This window comes from Oncorhynchus mykiss, chromosome 6 (assembly GCF_013265735.2).
Source record: "Oncorhynchus mykiss isolate Arlee chromosome 6, USDA_OmykA_1.1, whole genome shotgun sequence".
Lineage (NCBI taxonomy): Eukaryota > Metazoa > Chordata > Actinopteri > Salmoniformes > Salmonidae > Oncorhynchus > Oncorhynchus mykiss.
The window spans coordinates 59,817,588-59,838,926 of NC_048570.1; positions in this window are offsets into that span (position 1 = coordinate 59,817,588).

Here is a 21,339-nt window from a genome sequence, read left to right on the forward strand (position 1 = left end):
TGCTGATGGCCTGAAAAATTCCCATGCTGCGGAACCTATTTTGAATACAAAAGATGTTGGGGAGGATGATAAGGGCGGCACCTGCTAGCTAATTAGTACATTTGCCCAAATAATTAGAATGAACGCTCATGACTGATATCACACAGGACACTGTGTACGGCATTCCGAATAGGACAATTTGCATTTAAGAGGCCGTTCGCTGGTTAATCCCTCCCTCTGCGGCCACTAATGGACATATTTACCTCTGTTCCATTCCAGTTAGCCCTGATTAAGACTGGCAGGCCGACGGACCAATCACAGTGCACCTATTATCCGTATACCAACACTCCCTGGTGTCTACCTTTATCTGAGAAATAACTAGACAGCACTGAGGGAAGGCTACGAATGTGTTTGTAAAAGACTGATATAACAGGCTGAAGATAGATACAGTACATTAAGGCTGATATACCTGCACAGCTCTCCTTTGAGCACTGCAATGCAAATCCAGTCTTTCCCCTCCTCTCCTGTTAAGACTATCCTGCTGGAGGAGAATGTCTACTAGAAGACGTTTGAGTCTCTTAGTGCTGGCTGGAACACACACATTACGCTGTGCAAATAGATATTCCGTCTCATTATCCTGTCTTTTAACGAAAGGGAGAGGCAAGGTGCTTGTGGTGCCCGCGCATAATTTCCCCTTCACTTATAATTCAAATATGGACAGTCAGGCAATAGAGAGACGGAGAGAAGCAGAGAAAGGGGATAGAGTTGATTGCTCTATCGGCTGCTATAGCAGGCAGTCAGACGGAGGTGGGGCTGGGGCTTCTTATGAAAGGGTTATTATTGAGTTACTGTAACTTACACCTGAAAGTTTTTCAAGGTCTTCTGCGAATCCGACTCTGGCTTCGAAATTCTTCACCACTTTGTACAAGTCATCAAGAACGTTTTTTTTTTTTTTTTTTTTTTTTTTACATCTGCGAGCCAAGACCAGTAGAGAGGAGGGAGCAGAAGGATACAGAGGGATGCGGGGGTGAAGTCAACATGCTGTAACTGAAATAGACATCTGAATTAAAAGAGGAAAAGATCCTAACGTAATCCTTCTTAGGGACATGCTTTAGAGGGCAAGATTATGCGATACCTACCATATCTTTACAATTAGTTTCTGCCGGCGCACTTCACATCCACATTGAACAACTCCTTAACAGGGTCAAGGAAAATATGATTTGAACGTCTACATTTCTGTGAGGGCTTAAACAACATTGTGCAATTTGTCTCCCGTCTCACTATATTTTAGCAACATCTGGCGCAGGGAGATTTAGGTTAGACAAGTAATTAGTGCCACATATTTGTCCGAAAGACGGGTGTATTTTCATTCAACAATCACTTCATCACTTTTCTGGATGTAAGCCTGTTTGTTGCACACACTACAGATGCACGCAGGTGCATTTTTGGTGGGTCTACTTTCAATGTCAAACCTTATAGGAACCTTGGGTCACCAATTTTTTTTAAACTTTGTTACCAAAATCACTTGTGTAACATAATGTCTGAACTCGTTGGCTGAGAAATATGGCAACATGACAACGTCAAAGGGATGTTGTATTGCTCGTGTACACTAGCAAAAAAAACATTTTCCTCATAAAACCCTCGCGTGATTGCAAAGTTTGGCCTTGAGTGCTCCAAATGTTTTCCCCCTTAAATCTGCCATCTTACATACTGTATGTTAAGAACTGCACCCAGGATTAAATATTAAACATCAATGTCCCTTCTACAAACACAGTCCCTCTCTCTCTCTCTTCTCTCCCTAGTCTCTACACCTGGCCTATTTCACAACTCATCTATGTCAGTCTGGGTCTCCTCTGCTCTAGCTTTGGCTGCGCCCCCTCCCCTCCTCTGGCTGAGCTGTTTTCTGCTTCTTACCTTTTCCAGATAGAGCTGTAAAGTCTTTTAAAATGGAAATGCACTTCATCATGGTCATTTGGCACACGGCGCTAATAAATCAAGGCCTGGCCACTACTCCAGCAACTTAACGCAAAACAAACAGAGCTGGACGGCTCTACTTTCCCTGGACCTAATGGGGGTCACATTCAGAGAGACTCATTTACCCAACACACACACACATGATTGAATATATTCTCAGGCAGGAAACGGGGACAAAACCCTTCTCTTTTGTTCAAAGACAGATATGGATCAGGAGAGAACATAATACGTTTTAGGACCGTCTGACTATATTTGGAAAATTCTGATTGATGTATATGAGGATGTGCCGTGTGCATAAACCAAAACTTGAGAGCGATTTCATTTTCAAGTGAATCAAACAGTTATCAAATATGTACATACTGTATAAACCTATAACAGCCTGGCCATGCAAAATAGGTTCTTTCACATTTGATTGTGAGAGAAAAAAGAAAACAATGAGATCAATTGTGATTCAACTCATTCCTCTGAATGGAATTATCTGCACACAGAAAGACAATTCAAAATGTCTTCGCTGTATGGGCTCAATCAAAAATATTCTGATCCATGTTACCAAATCTGAATATGTATGAACATCTCAAATATGCTGAATTTATTTTGAATATTTAATGAGATATAAAATATAAGTCTATTTAGGCAAATAATAAAATCAGTCTTGTATGAATGTGCCAAAGATTGAAAATGAATGGTGAGCGGAAGAGAGACGAAGGGCAAGGGAGGGAGGAGGGGAAAATAACACAAGGTGTCTGAGGTTCATCAACATTCTATAACAGAATGCCACAGCCATATTTTCCAGCATCACACACAGTCAAAATACCAATGTGCAAATCTAAGCAGCTCCAACGCCCCCTCCATCTCTATCCCCCTCTCTCTCTCCCGCTCTGTCCAATCACACACCAGTCCTTCTCAATAAAACAAATTAACTGATTAGACATTTTAATCTCAGTTGTCTTTGACCTTGTAGAATATATTACTGATGTCTACATCGCTGAGGCGATAATGTTGCTGGTTTTTCTTAAAGACAGAAGTGCCCTTTTTTTTAAAGGCGCCAGACATGCAAACAGGTTGAGGCAGATTGCTCACACAGACAGCAGCAGCAGCAGCAGAGAGCCCCCTCTCCTCCCTTCAGGCATCCAGCAGGGAAAGGGTTAAGCTGGGAATGCATTAACAAAAGAAAATTATAGCGTAAACAGTTCATAAAATCTCACAGCCCCTGATGTCGCGCTAGATCATTAAATTTCTGCAACAATTAGACCTTTTCTCACAGCGGCAAATTGGACCCGTTGCCATGGCAAATCTGAGCCCTTAAGTCATATATCTTTGATTGCGGAAAGGTCAGATGCAGACAGCCTAATAACTCAGGGAGCTGTTTGACAGATTTCATCCAAGCATGATCACATAACAGTGCAAAACTATGTCGGCAGTTGTTAAAAGCAGGGAGGGGTCAGGGAGAAGGTTGAGGTTATGGAATGTTTTTGCTTCACTGAGCCCAGCCTGATAATGTGCCTGACTGAGTTTAAATCTGGTGGAATAGCATTTTTAAGGGCATTTTTTTTTACTCAGATCAATGGGGGGTGGGTCTTTTGGTTGAACAAATCTGGATTAGCCTATATAATATTTTTAAGGATGGGTAATTTAATACACACATGCTAAAATACATAATCATTACACAACAATAGACTGAAAGGAATGGCAGTGTTTTGAGACCACAATTATTTATGTCGATGATGCCTTACCCCCTGATCAAACACATACAGTATGTTCAGGGAATTGAGATGAACGTCTAATCATGTCTTACATTTTTTTATCCTTTATTTAACTAGGCAAGTCAGTTAAGAATTTTTTTTAAAATTTACAATGACAACCTACTGGGGAACAGTGGGTTAACTGCCTTGTTCAGGGGTAGAACTGCAGATTTTTACCTTGTCAGCTCAGGGATTCAATCCAGCAACCTTTCGGTTAATGGCCCAACCCTCTAACCTCTAGGCTACCTGCCACCCAGTTACAATGGCAACACAATTAAATATCATCGTTTGACTCACTAATGACCTTGACATCACAAGTTTGAACAACAATAATCCTTCTTCACTCCGTTAATACCAAATGTCTGATATGTTTTTGTGTGTGCCTTCTTTCCCCCTTCTCTAGACTGTATTGGCATTTCAACTCTCTATCCCACAGGTGCTTGGTAAACCAGTTGCAACACCACCCCCTGCTGGACAAAACAGGATTCGTTCTGATAGGAGGGACACTGACAAGTCCTCTCCGCCATATGAGACATTATCAGTAATGTAGCCCCGTGGGAAAGTGTGAGAGTATGACAGTGAGTGTGATAGACAGGCTTTCTGCTTCTCCCCTTCAGCAGAGAGACACTGAAGACGCAAAGCCTCTTGGGAGTTACTGTATGACAATGAGGGGGTGCGCTGGAGGCTGAAGGGGAGTAGACAAGGCTCAGCTGGACAGCAGACGCCTACTTTCTAGTCTCTTATACCCTCCCCATCTCATACTGCCTCAGTGATCTGCCCCCTAAGTCTCTGCTAATGACACAGTCAAAGTCTCTCTCTCTAACCCCCATCTTCGAAGGCCGGATTCTTAACTTAGTTAAGTGAAGGACTTATGATGTGCTATATATCAAATAGAGGTGAACACCATCTACCTTCATGGAGTAAGAGGGACATTTACACCTTAAAATCACCAGCCTTTTGGCCCTTGTAACATTGTGGATGTATAAGGAGTGCCCATGGGGCAGCCATAACAAAGTCAAACGTCGGTAAGAACTAAAACTGCTGAACTGGAACATTACAGGACTAAGGAGCCATGATTCAAGAACAACAAAGTAAAGTGACACCGTGTACAACAGGGAGCTAGTGGGGGTGGGGGGGGGGGGGGGGGGTTAATTAATACAAAGCATTTTAAAGCAAACCCACCGCTTCCCCACTCGGAAACAGCAGGAATCCATGATAAGCGGCTCATCACACACACACAAGGAGAAGGGGTTCCAACGGCAACACTCTCAGATTAATAGTGCCTCAGGTTCTGTGGCCTCCCGCTGCTCCCCAGCACTCCAGACTTCTTAACCAAGATAATTCACTGACACAATGTCACTTCTGATAATTGGGGCGCGTCACTGAGCTCGCTCACCTGTCTCCGCACAGGTGCAGAAGGTGTCATCGCTGGAGGAGCAGGATATCTAGTCTTTCACTCCTACCCTCTGGGCAAAGAACAGCTGCTGCAGGGCCAGGAGGAAGAGGAAGAAGAACATCCTCAAACAGTAGGACAGTGTTATAGACTTGTCATAATGACACCCTAAAAGGTGTCAGAAAGGACAGAATCGAGGAAATAAAGAGAAGCAAATGGAGGGAAAGAAATGAAAGAGGTAAAAAAGCACATCACTTAGGATGAATTGCCTCAGAACCTAAATATTTCCGCTGTGGCTCATGAACACTAAAGGCCGGGGGTCTCACTTGTTGTTGGGGCGGGGGTCATGAGCGGGTCGGTTATAATGGCGTCGCCCGGCACGATCGCGATTCCACATTCATTACACAATTTACAATTACTGCTACCTATTTCCCCGAGAGGGGTGGGCGAACCATTACCACGACGACTCAAATGAAGTGGATAATTGTATCTCTCTGCGGCATATTGGGAGACAAGAGAAAGTGGGAGAAAGAGACACAGACCACAGAGAAACAGAGCGTGAGGGGGACAGTGATGTCATTGGACAAACGCACACCAGACAGGGATCCTGCAACCTTGACTGACAGGAGGACTGAGTTATCTGGCCTGTTACTTCCCCATGCAGGTGGACTCAGTTTAGACACAGTCAAAGCAGAAATAAAAAGACATGGGTCTCAGATCTAAATAGGCCACAAACTGCTATCCAACTCCAAATGTAGGAACGAGCAGTCGAGCACTGGAAAGGCTCGATTTCAGAATGTAAGGACATTTATATGTTTGCATGAAAGTCAGAAAACAAAAAACAGAATGCATAAATAGAAAACGAACAAAAATAGAGATTCGCCATTGACGTCTCTTGAATGCTAAATGTATGATGAAGGCCAATGATTTTAGAGCAAGCCGACACAGACTTGTCAAACTTTGTGCCATTACTATCCTTTGTCTTAGTACAGTTGTCATGTAAGGCTTGTACCCAGATGAAATATTAATTCTGCATAATAACGTTCAAAGGGAAATAAAGTATGGAGTTAATTATTAATAATATGTATATTCAAGGCATCTCTTTTTTCAGATGCACAAAAATAATCCCAGACAGTTGCCACTCGAGGAAGAGAAAGTATCCCCCTTACACTAAACCCAAGGAAGGATGTTAACTAAGTACTGAGTGGAGCTGCGGCCTAAGGCACTGCATCTCAGTGCTAGAAGCGTGGCTACAGACCCTGGTTCGATTCCGGGCTGTATCACAACCGACTGTGATTGGGAGTCCCCATAGGGCGGCGCACAATTGTCCCAGTGTCATCCGGGTTAGGGGTAGGCGTTCTTTATAAATAAGAATTTCTTCTTAATTGACTTGCCTTGTAAATATACATATATTTTTAAATACTTCTAGAAAACGTACCTACTTACAACATCATTTCACAGGAATGAGGGTCTATGTGGTTCAAACAATGTGCCTAAGTACAGAAAATGCTGGCAAACCCACATTAAACCCATAGTTTTGTCCAACAACACAACGTAGACTAGTCCGAGAGGACAGTGCAACAAGGTCAGCTAATTGGCCGACGTCATCACCCATCAACGGTAGCAGGGAAATAAAGCAACACTGATGAGGGGAAGTGCTCATCACGGAGACGATGGATATCTCATTTACTGCATTCTGTCCCATTTCAACACAATTTACGATGAGCCAGTTAATATGCATGTTATCCGTTTGAGAGGTCATTTGAGAGGGTGCGAGACGAACCATTTCAGTGTCAATTTACAGCAATCCTCATCGTCAAATAGAGGGAATAGAGGGAAAGTGAGTACTTCCCAGTCCCATTCTTCAGAGCCCTTTAGTTTAATTCAATTTTACCTTCCAATACCTTATGACATGCAGGAAGTCTTCCCCATATCGCATTATTAGAGTGAAAAGACATCAAGCTGATTCTGTAGGCTCTAGTATGCTTTTATGCATGTAAAAAAAAATAATCATTTTCCATCTTGTTCTTTAAGTGTGGAGTAGTGAAGATGATCCTTTCTGAGTGATTCAAACAACTCTCAACCCTGTCTGAGAGGTCACTCCCAGCTATTGAATACACCAGATAGACGTTACTTAGTCTTGCTTGCCAGCCTTGTGCGTCTTAGAGACAATCTTATAGATAAAAGATTTGCAAGGTTATGTCTAGCTCACAAGAAATACAACTTTTCTACAACACATTATGGGTAACAACAGGTTAAACAAAAGACTAATAAAGGGAGAGAAATCATTTTGGAACAGACACTGGTAACATATTTCTCCTGCCTTTGAGACAGAGCAATAAAACAAAGAGACATGGCCACCCACTGCTAGTGTTTGGTGGAGCATATGGAGCTATGAATCAGAGTCATCCTGCATCGTACTAAAATATCCATTCTCTAATTCCCTCAAATCTTATACTTTATATGTTAGCCATGCAGGATCCCTGTCTCTGATATCAACTGTGCTCCTTTCTGACAGACACAGATGCTTGCTTTGCCCCAACAGGCCCTTTAACAGAAGAAAACGAATGGAAGAAACACTCGGCTAAACGTTCCAAAAGGAAGTTCCTCGACCAATAAAAACAGCAGCCTTCTCTCCATTCTAAGAACACAAAAAATGCAAGTCTTGAAAAATCATTCACACGCTTCCCGTGGTGTTATTTGGAGACTGTTGATGAGTGATCCATGAGACACGAGACAAATCTTAACACGACTAAAGCAACAACTCTGTCCTTCTCCCGATTATGTTCAAACTTCTCTCCCCTCTCCACCCCCCCCCCCCCACCCACCCCCCCCCCCCCCTTCTTTTACCACATGAATAATAGGTCAGATGTGATCGAACTGACTAGCGTTTACACCAGACAGCTCTTCCCGGATTCACAATCAACACCGATCAATAATGTCTGAGACGCTTGATTCCATATTTAAATAACAGGAAACGTGATGGCACTGTGGCACGTATCATGTCCCCAAAGTCATATACGATTAGACACGACTATTTCATCCACTGCCGAGCAGGGGGGGGGGAATACATTCAACTAATTAACAGGGGCTCTAACCATTGCACTGCACGTCTTATGAAACGTTTAAAGCACATAACACATGCAGGCACACCCGATACATATAGAACTGGAAAAGACACTGCATGGGAGTTGACAGATATAGAATAATAAAATGAAACAGTTTCTGAACAGATTTCCTTGCTCAGTACATTATGATGGCTGCAGGCGCCACCTTTGTCTCCATCCCAGCATTGACTGAAACGGTGTATTGTAACACGACACCCCTGATTTCATGCAATATGGAGGATTATGGAATTGAATTGAACGCTCCGCTATTTTTTTGTTCACATTTCTAAATTAGGATTTTCTGCCTCCATAATGACATAGAGTAGTCTCTTTTCTGTCAAATCAATGGCAGCTATTTATATGAGCAATAATCCCTCGCCCAGCACTGAACTGCCAAAAGAGTGACGGTTTTAAAGTAATGCCTAAAAACAAAACAAAAAGCAGTAAATGAATGCAAATTGGTTTCTCTCCATTTAGAAGGTCCGTCTTTGAGAACATACCCAGTGGAAACAAATCATAGCACTCGAAATAATTCAAAGGGAAAGAAGCCCACTTTGATTTGCGAAAGCAGAGAATGGACCCCTGTTCGGAACAGTAACGTCGCGATAGAACGTTCAGAAACCCTCGCGTTTCAACAGAACATGAACGCCTGACAAGTAGGCTATCATCCAAGAGATCATTAAGCAAAAGGGTTGAAGTGCCATCTCCAATGTGTGGGGGATGCCATGGCAACAGGGTTCGCCCTGCTTGAGAGACAAGATAAAAACAATGAGGCCGGGTGCAGGCAGGGCGCTGAACGATCGGCACTGATCGATGGATCCTCTCCTCTCTGTTATCCCCCCTTCAGAGAGGAGGGAGGAGAGGGGGAGGGAAGGAGGCAGGAGGGAGGGAGGGAAGAAGGGAAAGGCCAACCTGCTTTAGGCTTCATAGGTGCAGCAGGAATAGTGGGAACCTTCTTCAAAGCCCTAATTGTTTCCTCACAAGGGTCCAATTGAACATGCTATACAGTGTATTTGCATACAAGCAATTTCACACCATTACTTCATACAATGGCTAGAGAGCAGCATGTCAACAAAACTGGACTGGACGACCTGTGAGGAGGCTTCCTGCTATTTTACATTTGGCAATCATCCTGCTGCTTTGACTACAGGAAAAAATAATATTATGCAAACATACTGTATACTACTGTGTAGTTACTGCACTTTGAGTTTGAGTGAGGTGAGCCTTGAGTCTCTTTTCTGCATTATCTTTTGCAGATGTCAGCACAGTTAGAGTGTTGTGCTAAACCCCAGCAGGATGCCAGCTAAATGCCATCATGTTACGGCTGTGGTTGTTTGCTTCTTTTAATTTTCAGAATGATAAGCACTCCATGTCCCCCCCCCCACCCCTCTCAGAGGCGCTCGTGCACACACACAGGCACACACACAGACACAGTTCACTTACTAACAACATGTGCTAATCAATCTGGTGAAAGCAATCTGTCAGGAAATCTTTAGCATTAAGAAACCCTCCTTGAATAAGGATAAGGCCCATCCACAGGGCAGGGCACGGCTGGGACTTAGGAATAGCTGCCTTTACGCATCCCTCTTGTCAATAAGGATTATGAGCAAGCTTTTATCTATTCAACCACACAGACCAGTCACTCATTTAAATGGATGAATAGTTTAGTTCTCTTCAAATACTCACATAAATACATTCAAATCCTAACCCAATTCAAATTCCAACACCATATGCCTAATGTGAGATCTAATCTTTCTTTTTATTCCTCGGAAATTCACTGAAGGCAATCTTTTAACATACTTACTTAAGACCTCAAAGGATAAACATAGCCCACCTATTGTTGACGGCACAGCACCTTTATTCTCAATTTAAGACAGACAATTCCTTTGAGAATATGCCATTCAGCGACCGACAGAAGCCGCATGCAAAGCAGGAGTATTGAAGAAGGATGCTGAACAAAAGAGACATTATTGTGTTTTATGATCTACCCAAAATACTGCTGAATATTTTTAAAAACGAACTGTGTTTACAGATACTTCAATAGAGCAGAAATGGCCTCATTTATATCTACGCCATCAAATAAATAGTACAAAAGAACAAATAGTGAAGAACAAATAAAAGCTAATTTTGACATTTTGCATTCAACGCCTTCATTTATAGGTCAGAGGGAACACCAGCCGACCTCACATTGTTTCTAAATGCCATTTTGTTAAACAGGGACACTGGAATTAATGAATGCGCGGGTATCTGCCACTGTCAAGAGGCGCGCATTAAAATCAATGATTAATAAATTCAAAACAGACAACAAACTCAGAGGGGAGATGAAAATAGTATTGTGCTCCCTAGGAAGCAGCCCCAGTGCGGGTCCTCCAACCAACGAGGCGGCCACTCAGATGCCTAATGGAAAGTAGCCGGTGCCAGCTGTGTGCCTGTGAATAAAATCACTTTAATTAAAGGAATTACAATGGAAAGGAACCGGGAATATGTGGAACAGAATTGACAGGAAGCGGCCCTCGTGTTCGACACACACTCCCTCCAAAAACCTAAAGACTTAAAGGAACAAGAGGGTCTTTGTGTTGCCCTTTTCAAATAAGCCTATAATTCCCTCATGCTTTATTATACACAGCACTGTACAGTCTAGTTTGAGATTTGATCATATCTGTCTTTTTCAATTTAAAACAATAGGCCAAAGACTGGTACTGTGGCAACTACAGATGTTAAAATAAGACAAATGAAATGTATTATTATTAACAAAGATGATGCAATGGATAACCCTGCTGGTTTGTTTGAGAAATGACAGCAAATAAGAATCAAAGGGTCGTGGGAGGGTTTTTGTTCTGACATTGAATCAACACTTCGTTAGGTTACACATCAGAGCAACCTTTCAAATCACAAATCACACTACCGGCAGTTCTGAGAGCTATTGTCGTCCAAACACCATGGAGGCAGAATACTGCAGCTGGAGCAAAGAATAGCCAAAATAGTCACAATTTGTAGAAAGCCATAGCTTCACTGACCCTGCAGTTAATGTCAGAGGCCACAAGGGGGTGGCAGATGCACACTAAAACAGCATAACAAAACCTGAGTGATGTTCAATTTCTCTGCTCCACTGTCTGTTCAACAGAGATTTCACGTAATGGAAGAGCACTAGATGAACTCGATCAGATTTCTAGTGCTCACAGCTGTTGATCACCACCATGAGAGCTTAATCGTGGCCATAAGGATATTCAGAACTACATGTACCAAATGCAAAACATCAGATTTGTTCCTGAATATAGTCCATATTAATCCATATTGTCTTACTCTAGAAAACCAAATTAATAGGGAGTTATACAATAGACGTATACACTCAAACTAATACAGTTGCAGCACTGCAATTCTACTATTGTATTATGAAACTGAGCCTTCACTGACATATCACTCTGCGTTAATCTCCTTTATCAACTCAGTTGTTATTATCATTAATAACAATTACCACTAGGATAAGGTTCATTTTACCATGCCATGATCCTTAATGTTTCCTCAATATTACAGTGAGATAAGCCTTCACAAGACGTAAAGCAACATCCTAATCAAATCAAGACGTGTGTCCTGACAAACATTATTTTTGACAAAATTCTGTATTATGTTGATGTTCAAACGCTATCTTAGGTCTGACTACGTTATTTGAGGGAGAAGTGAAGTAAACTGATTATAATGAACCAAATTAACAAATGAGCAACAATGAAGTGTATTATACTGTAATTTAGTTGCAATAAGCTGCCATGGCTTTGATGAAAATAGCACACAGGGAACGTGTAGAAAAAGCTTGTGTTCAAGTAGTAGTAACCATGCATGGCTAAGAGCATTCCACTTCCATAGCCTAAATATAAGCTGAACAGTTGGCTAGCTGAGGCGTTACATTTATTGAAAATATCTTCATGAGCATTGCTTTATATCATAATTATGAATATAGTTAATAAAATATTGAAGTGTAAGAGAAGATACTAAGTCAGTGACATCAAAGCGTATATACACACTGTAGCAACTTGTTTACAAGAGCTAATGTGTCCCTGAAGGGAATAGCCTGGTTATTAGCAAACAAAAACAAGTGCTGTGAACAGCCTCTTGCTGCGGGAAGTATGAAATAACAGCAGAGAAAACGGCAGTGTTTTCTAGGGCGTATCATACCCACCTCCACCCTCAACCTACTTCTGACAGTTCCGGGCAACATGTAACATAGCAGTAAAAAAAAAAAGAAGGTTGTAGACACTTGTAGTTGCCATTCAGATGGTGGAAGACGGATAAAGACTATATGGTAAAAAATGCATTGAGTTATGAGGGATACTGAAGCCAGTTTATGTAAATAAGTGTCAAAAGATTATGCTCAGAATATTTTGAGGGGATATCATTGGCACAGTCACAATAATACTGTATCTAAAATCGGTTGGTTTGACCTATATTCCCATCCTAACATAGCATGTAAATGTATAGTAGAATATCTTCAAATGTTAATATTTTCACAGTGGAGTCTATCACTAACCTCTTATCCGATTAGAAGCGCTTCATCAGGTGTCTTTGATGAATGCTTCAAGGTCACCTGCATTCACATACCAAACACAAGTTTAGTTCACTGTCTTTGCATGTGCTGGAAAATACAACAACAACTTTTGTTGTCAGTACTTCTACGTCATAGGCCTATGGGCCTACAATTAGACCATTTAAATGATATATTTTTAATCATCCACAACATATTGTAAGTTAACAAAAACCGGTCTGTAGGAATATAGGCTCATTTGAATTATAAAGTGGTTTATAAATAGATAGTTTGCACATCTATATGTAGATAAAAAAAAATACACTTCCCTACGTATTTAATTGGACAGTGAAGCTAAAACTTTTAATTTGGCTGCAAACTTCAGCATTTTGGATGTTTCAAATGTTTCATTTAAATGCCACCTCTTCAAAGAGAATGTTATATAAGAAATCTCAGTCAGTCCACCCCCCCCCCCCCCCCCCAAAAAAAAAAGAAATAGCACTTGTTTCTTACTTATAGCACTAACTTTGCTGATAACTTCTTCATTTAGGAAAAAGTTACTTCCCACGACTGTGATTTGTGGTTGTCTCACCTAGCTATGTTAAGATGAGTGCACTAACTGTAAGTCGCTGTGGATAAGAGTGTCTGCTAAATGACTAACATGTCAAATGTAAATGGGACAGTACAGAATGCCACATTTTATTTTAGGGTATTTTCATACATTTCTGTTTTACCTTTTAGAAATTAAAGCACTTTATGTATCTAGTCCCCCAATTAAACTGTTGACTAATAATACACACACAGTATAAGTGAATTTGTCCAAATACTTGACACCTTCAAATGAGCATACTAGAGACATAAAGTGCTTTAATTTGTAAACGGTAAAACGGAAATGTATGAAAACACCCTCAAATAAAAGGTGACATTCTGTACTGTTGCCTCAAAAGACGCATTTGATCACAAATCCAAGATGCTTAAGTAGAGACAAATGAAACGTTTTAGCTTCACTGTCCAAATAAATATGTAGGAGAGTGTGGATGTATGATCTATAGATCTACATACTATATCTAGTTTGAACAAGATTGAAATTGTGTGTTGGTCAGCAGTCTACCGGTATACTGTTTGTGGGCCTACATAGGCTCTGACTGTGTTTATTAATCACTTGCAGTACAGCCAACAATTTATAAACCGACTGTATGTACCGTCTTGATTGATACATACATACATACATACATACATACATACATACATACATACATACATACATACATACATACATACATACATACATACATACATACGAACATACGTACGTATGGGCGGCAGGGTAGCCTAGTGGTTAGAGTGTTGGACTAGCAACCGGAAGGTTGCAAGTTCAAAAAACTCCCGACCTGGCAAGTCTGTCGTTCTGCCCCTGAACAGGCAGTTAACCCACTGTTTCTAGGCCGTCATTGAAAATAAGAATTTGTTCTTAACTGACTTGCCTAGTAAAATAAAAAAAAAATACATACATACATAACGGGTACAAAGGACTTGATGAATACTTTTAAAAAATGTTAAAGTTCATGCTGAGGCACTACCTTGGCAAATAACTTCCTTCTCGCTATACTGTCTCAAAAATGACTCCACTTTCCTCTCTCAACTTCTGCCGTTCTGGAAATGGCACTTTTGCCTTTCAGTACGTATAATAAAAGGTGGCAAATGCATTGACTTTACATTTAACGCGACACAACTCTATCTGAAATTGTAATCGACTACTGGACACAACACCGTTTCTAAATTAAATGGAAAAGGACAGCGTCAACCCAAGCTTTCGTTCTGCTCAGTCCTCAGGTACATGTTGCTCATTCAAAGTTGGGGCGTGGTTTATACAAATACAGTTTTCCCGCACCTCCCTTTGTGGGCGTGAGGAGAAATAGGGGGCGTGTTTCGTGTAGTCGCATACGTAAACACCGGCATGCCGTCTCAAAGCCACGTGGTCCCTCATTGACAGCTCCTTTGACAGTGACAGATACTGCAGCTCTCTCTCATCTATTTATTTTGCTTGATTATCAGCCTTTTTCCCCCTCTTTTTGCCATGGTCTTTTTCCATACTTTCTTCTCTTTTCATATTTTTGTGGGAGTTGATTATTTTAAGCTATAATCCTTTATTGAAACAATAAAGCTTTATACCTGAAAAGTAACCACTCTCAAATGCATAGACAGCTATGGATGCAAGGACTGTCATCCATGATATCAAATGTATGTTTTGAGGCTATACAGTGTTTGTTTCCATTTATGTTGTTTACAAACATTGGAGCTTATATTTTGGGTTCTGATGGGGTATGACAGTTGAGCTAAACTCTTCAGCTATTTCTAAGTTATATTCTTCAAGAATCAATGGGTATATATGATTAATTCATAAGGCAAAACATTTACGTAGCAACTAAGGACTCTTGCTTTAAACTGTGGTATCTTAGAATAAGCTTATCTAGTGAATTAATATACTATTATAGGCTGAAATGTAAATACTGGCCTTGAGGTCAGAACTGTAGCTCTTGTCTTTGTAGTTAATTGATTGACTAATATTACTGATTGGCCAATGGGGTCCCAGGACCCAATCAGTCCTAGAGGGGAAGGAGGAAAATCAGCAGTGCTGCAAACCTTGACGCCTGGATTTGAATACATCATGAAAATTTGCATTGAAGCCCTTCTATAGCCTATTACATTTTGTCCCAAATTAGTATAACATTGCACAACATTACTGTAATAACAATATAATTTTTGGTTTCATTTGCATGAGAGTAGGACAACACATAGTGTATAGGCCTATTTGAACAGCTTGACAGGTCAACCCCAGAGACCGCTCACAGCACTTTATTTCAGTGTTCACTAAAGGGTCATGGAAGGGAGCCTGAAATTCCCCAGTGCTCTGACTGAATGAAAGTTCCTGTGAAATGTGGTTCATTAGTACCCCCTCCTAAAAAGACAGCAAGGGGGCTTTGGTGAGGTTGGCCTGCAAACAACAGCCTGATCTTAGGGCATGCCCTATAGGGTACACCTACTGTATAAATCAATCTTCCCCTCACCCTTCTGTGCTGTTAACTTTCTAAAATCAATCGCAAAATGAATTGAGTGCACATAGATAGAATACTTCCATATCTTTCTCTTCATGTTTCCCTCTCTCTCAACCGCACAGTGCACCTATGTTGACTTAAAGTACCAGTCAAAATTTTGGACACACCTACTCATTCCAGGGTTTTTCTTTATTTGTACTATTTTCTACATTGTAGAATAATAGTGAAAACATCAAAACAATGAAATAACACATATGGAATCATGTAGTAACCACAAAAGTGTTAAGGAAATCTAAATATATGTTATATTTGAGATTCTTAGAAGTAGCCACCCTTTGCCTTGATGACAGCTTTGCACACTCTTGGCATTCTCTCAACCAGCATCATGAGGTAGTCACCTGGAATGCATTTCAATTAACAGGTGTGCCTTGTTCAAAGTTCATTTGTGGAATTTCTTTCCTTCTTAATGCGTTTGAGCCAATCAGTTGTGTTGTGACACGGTAGCGTAGGTATACAGAAGATAGCCCTATTTGGTAAAAGACCAAGTCCATATTATGGCAAGAACAGCTCAAATAAGCAAAGAGAAATGACAGTCCACCCTTGCTTTAAGACATGAAGGTCAGTCAATCTGGAAAACTTCAAGAACTTTTAAAGTTTCTTCAAGTGCAGTCGCAAAAACCATCAAGCGCTATGATAACACTTTCTCGTGAGGACCGCCACAGGAGAGGAAGATCCAGAGTTACCTCTTCTGCAGTGGATAAGTTCATTAGAGTTACCAGCCTCAGAAATTGCAGACCAAATAAATTATTCACAGAGTTCAAGTAGTAGACACATCTCAACATCAAATGTTCAGTGGAGACTGAGTGAATCAGGCCTTCATGGTTGAATTGCTGCAAAACAACACCACTAAAGGACATCAATAATAAGAAGAGACTTGCTTGGGCCAAGAAAAACAAACAATGGACATCAGACTGGTGGAAATCTGTCCTTTGGTCTGATGAGTCCAAATTTGAGATTTTTGATTCCAACCACCGTGTCTTTATGAGACGCGGAGTAGGTGAACGGATTATCTCCGCATGTGTGGTTCCCACCGTGAAGCATGGAGGAGAAGGTGTGATGGTGTTTTGCTGGTGACACTGTCAGTGATTATTTAGAATTCAAGGCACACTTAACCAGCATGGCTACCACAGCATTCAGCAGCAATACGCCATCCCATCTGGTTGAAATATCATGTTTTTTTGGGCCTATTTTTGTTTATTCCCTCCATTCTCTCTAGCTCCTTGAAGAACGGAAACTCACCATCCAGTCCAGATAGGCAACATTGGTATGGGATGTTTGTAGTCTGTGGTAGTCTGTGTGAGTCCTTTTGAAGGTCTTCATAGCTAAACTGCCCACTTCTCTAATGGACATAGCAAGGGGAACCATCCACTTCACACACTCTTCAACGTTGGACCACGTCAGAGCTGCACAGATCAAGAGGGTCTGGTTCGGGACCAAACACTGACTAAACAACCTCGGTAGATATAGGTTATTGGTATAGGCATGCATTGCAAACCAATAGTGCTCAACTAATAGACTCATTGAATATGTTGATTGATATTAATAATTTCAAAAATGCATGTGGTACTATGGGAAACCTGAATACGTGATGACTATCAGTGCTGTTTTACTGCTACCCCCTGCCTTGCCTCAGGGATGAAAATGTGTCACCAAGTGGCTTATTTGACATGACAAAACACATTTTTATTGACCCTAAAGTGTCACAGTCAGCCTCCCAATTGAAAAATATGTGACCGAATTTTAATTACGAGTACATGCACCTTTTTCTTGATCAAAGCAGGATTATTACATCAATTTAGTCATTCCAATGTTGACACATGGTGCCATTTTAATTGCAATGTATGAATGATATAAAACACAAACGCTGGCCTAAGACTGTTACTATATGTAGGTGGAATCCCTTCAGCATTTTCAGTGATTGGTGTCTACTGTACCCCCTATCTAGGTGTGAACTCTTGTGCGGCTGGTGGCTTAGCCAATGGGCACCTGCTGCTGCCACAAGCGTCTGAGCTGCGAGAACAAAGGGGCCATTGAGCGCATAACAGCTGTTGTGCTGTTTCCTGCCTGGCTGCCTGAGGGTCCCATGCCCCAAGAGCCTGTCTGATGGGTGAAGCCCCCCCCCCCCCTATCTTTGAAGAGACAGCAAGGGCCGCTGCTGCTTTAATGCAGCGTTAATCACTGAACATTGATGCAGAACAGTCGATGTGTGTGAAGAGCACCAGAGCAGAAAAGGGAACAGTCCATATTTTTTCAACAATGGTTGGAAATGGTTGAAAAATAATATAGGGGATAACTTCAGATGGCATGGTTTATTCACATTATTGCTAAAAAAGAGTGAAGAATTGATGTAGACTGAATATCCAAATGATTTAGTAAGACAATAGTATCAATCCATTTGATAAATGCATCTGATAAATTCAGCTGGCCAAAGAAAAACAAACCCTTAGGTGATCCAATCTGGTTTGTGACAAAGTGAAGGACCAGAGAATTAGACAAGTACAAGAATTACTCCCAGCAGCATCTGTCGAGTCGTCCCCGGCAAGTCTCACAAGAGAGCAGCTTTGACAGTGAAAGCGTCATACTGACATCTAGTGGATTAGTCCTGTGCATCTTTAAGCACACACTCCTTGACTGCAAGCAGAGGGCACTGTCTGTCAGTGAACGCATGAAAGAGACAGCCATTATAGAGGCCATCCCTATGCTCCATTTTGTTTTCATTCAGATGACTTTCCTTTTTGTCCCCTTTGATTCCAAATTGTGGCAAGTTACAGTGAATAAGAATACAAACAAAACGACACCTTTCACACACACCTCCGTTTTCTGTACTTTACATTAGCCCAGTGCACCACCTCAGATGTCATCTTTGTGACCAATTCCTTAAACTTCCTACAATATTTTGTGAGTTTAAAGAAAAGCAGATGTTTCTAGCGATTTATATTTTACAGAAACATGCATTTATCGCACTCTTCTCTTAAACAGTTTAAATCTTATGTTATGAACTTCAATAACTTTCAGCATAAACTTTAGTTTAGCGAGAGGCACGTATAGAAATGGTAAGGCTTTAAAAGGAGCATCTAAAAGGTGCGCCACATTGAGAAGCATGAACACTAATGAAATGGTATAGTACCAGTCAAAAGTTTGGACACACCTTCTCATTCAGGGGTTCTCTATTTTTTACATTGTAGAATAATAGTGAAGACATCAAAACTATTAAATAACACATGTAAAAAAATTAAAAATAAAGTGTTAAACAAATCAAAGTATATTTTAGATTCTTCAATGTAGCCACCCTTTTCCTTGATGGCAGTTTTGCACATGCTTGGCATTCTTTCAACCAGCTTCACCTGGAATGCTTTCCCAAAAGTCTTGAATGAGTTCCCACATATGCTGAGCACTTGTTGGCTGCTTTTCCTTCACTTTGCGGTCCAACTCATCCCAAACCATCTCAATTGGGTTGAGGTTGGGTGATTGTGGAGGCCAGGTCATCTGATGCAGCACTCCATCACTCTCCATCTTGGTCAAACTGTTGAAAAACAAATGAGTCACACTAAGCGCAAACCAGACGGTATGTCGTATCGCTGCAGAATGCTGTGGTAGCCATACCGGTTAAGAGTGCCTTGTCTTCTAAATAAATCACTGACAGTATCACCAGCAAAGCACACCCACACTATCACACCTCCTCCATGCTTCACGGTGGGAACCACACATGCAGAGATCTGTTCACCTACTCTGCGTCTCACAAAGACACGGGGGTTGGAACTAAAGAAAATCTCATATTTGGACTCATCAGACCAAAGGACAGATTTCCACTTGTCTAATGTTCACCGCTTGTGTTTCTTGGCCCAAGCAAGTCTCTTATTGGTGTCCTTCAGTGTTTTCTTGGTAGCAATTTGACCATGAAGGCCTGATTCTCACAGTCTCCACTGAACAGTTGATGTTGAGATGTGTGTTACTTAAACTTTGAAGCATTTATTTGGCCTTTCATTTCTGAGGCTGCTAACTAATAAACATATCCACTGCAGCAGAGGTAACTCTGGGTCTTCCTCTCCTGTGGCGGTCCTCGCGAGAGATTTATCATAGCGCTTGACGGTTTTTGCGACTGCACTTGAAGAAACTTTCAAAGTTCTTTATAATTTCCAGATTAAGACCGGGAGGTCAGTCAAAGTAATGGACTGTCATTTCTCTTTGCTTATTTGAGCCGTACTTGCCATAATATGGACTTGGTCTTTCACCAAATAGGGCTATGCTCTGTATATCCCCTACCTTGTCACAATAACTGATTAGCTCAAACGAATGGAGGAAAGAAATTCCACAAATTAAGGCACACCTGTTAATTGAAATGTATTCCAGGTGACTACTTAATGAAGCTGGTTGAGAGCTTACAAATCTGTCAAGGCAAAGGGTTGCTATTTTGAAGAATCACATTACAATGATTCCATGCGTCTTTAAATAGTTTGTTTTGACAAATTTTGCATGGAAAAAAAGTTACATTTTTTTAAATCAAGAAAAACCCTGGAATGAGTAGGTGTACAAACTTAACTGGTACGGCACATTGCCAGTGACACATTAAAGTCTGCTCTATATTAAATTTTAGATGCGTTACATAACTACAAAAGCCATCATATTGTACATTTGTCATTAATCCAACAAAGATGTAGACAAATTCAAAATATAACCACATGGATAACGCATTTAAAACCGATGACAAGTTGATTTCCATTGTGGGCCTATTAAAATGGCAAAAAAAATAAAAGGCTAGGTCTACTGTAGCATAGGCCTACACATACAGTGTAGCACAACAAATTATAGGACGGCGTCGTAGGCTACAGCAGGATTTCATCAGTAGATTAGCAAGCTCAGGCTCCTAAACTGAATTAGATGGTTGTGCCAGATGGTGATGCTGTTGGCTAAAAAGCTGTTATCATTGGCCTCTCCAGGATGATGAATCATTGGCTCCATCCAGAATTTTCAGACAAATCTCAAATGTGGCAACACCCTAAAGTACAAGGCAGACCAACACAGCCAACGATCTACTGTGCACAGCCGGCATGCATGTTGGTCCGTCTTGTCCTTAAGACCCATCCCTGGCATGGCACGACTCCAACACCATCATTAAGTTTGCCGACGACAACAGTGTTAGGCCTGATCACCGACAAGACAGCCTATAGGGAGGTCAGAGATCTGGCCGTGTGGCGCAAGGACAACAACCTCTTCCTCAACGTGATCAAGACCGAGGATTGTCGACCACAGGAAGAGGAAAGAGCACGCCCACATTCTTGTCGACGGGGCTATAGTGGCGCAGGTTAAGAGATTCAAGTTCCTTTGTCCACATCAAACTATCATAGTCCAAACACACCAAGACAGTCGTGAAGAGGGCACAAAGCCTATTTCACCCCCCCCCCCCCCCCCAACCCCAGGAGCTTGAAAAGATTTGACATGGGTCCCGAGATAATCAAAAAGTTCTACAGCTACACCATCGAGAATCCCGACTGGTATGGCAACTGCTCATCCC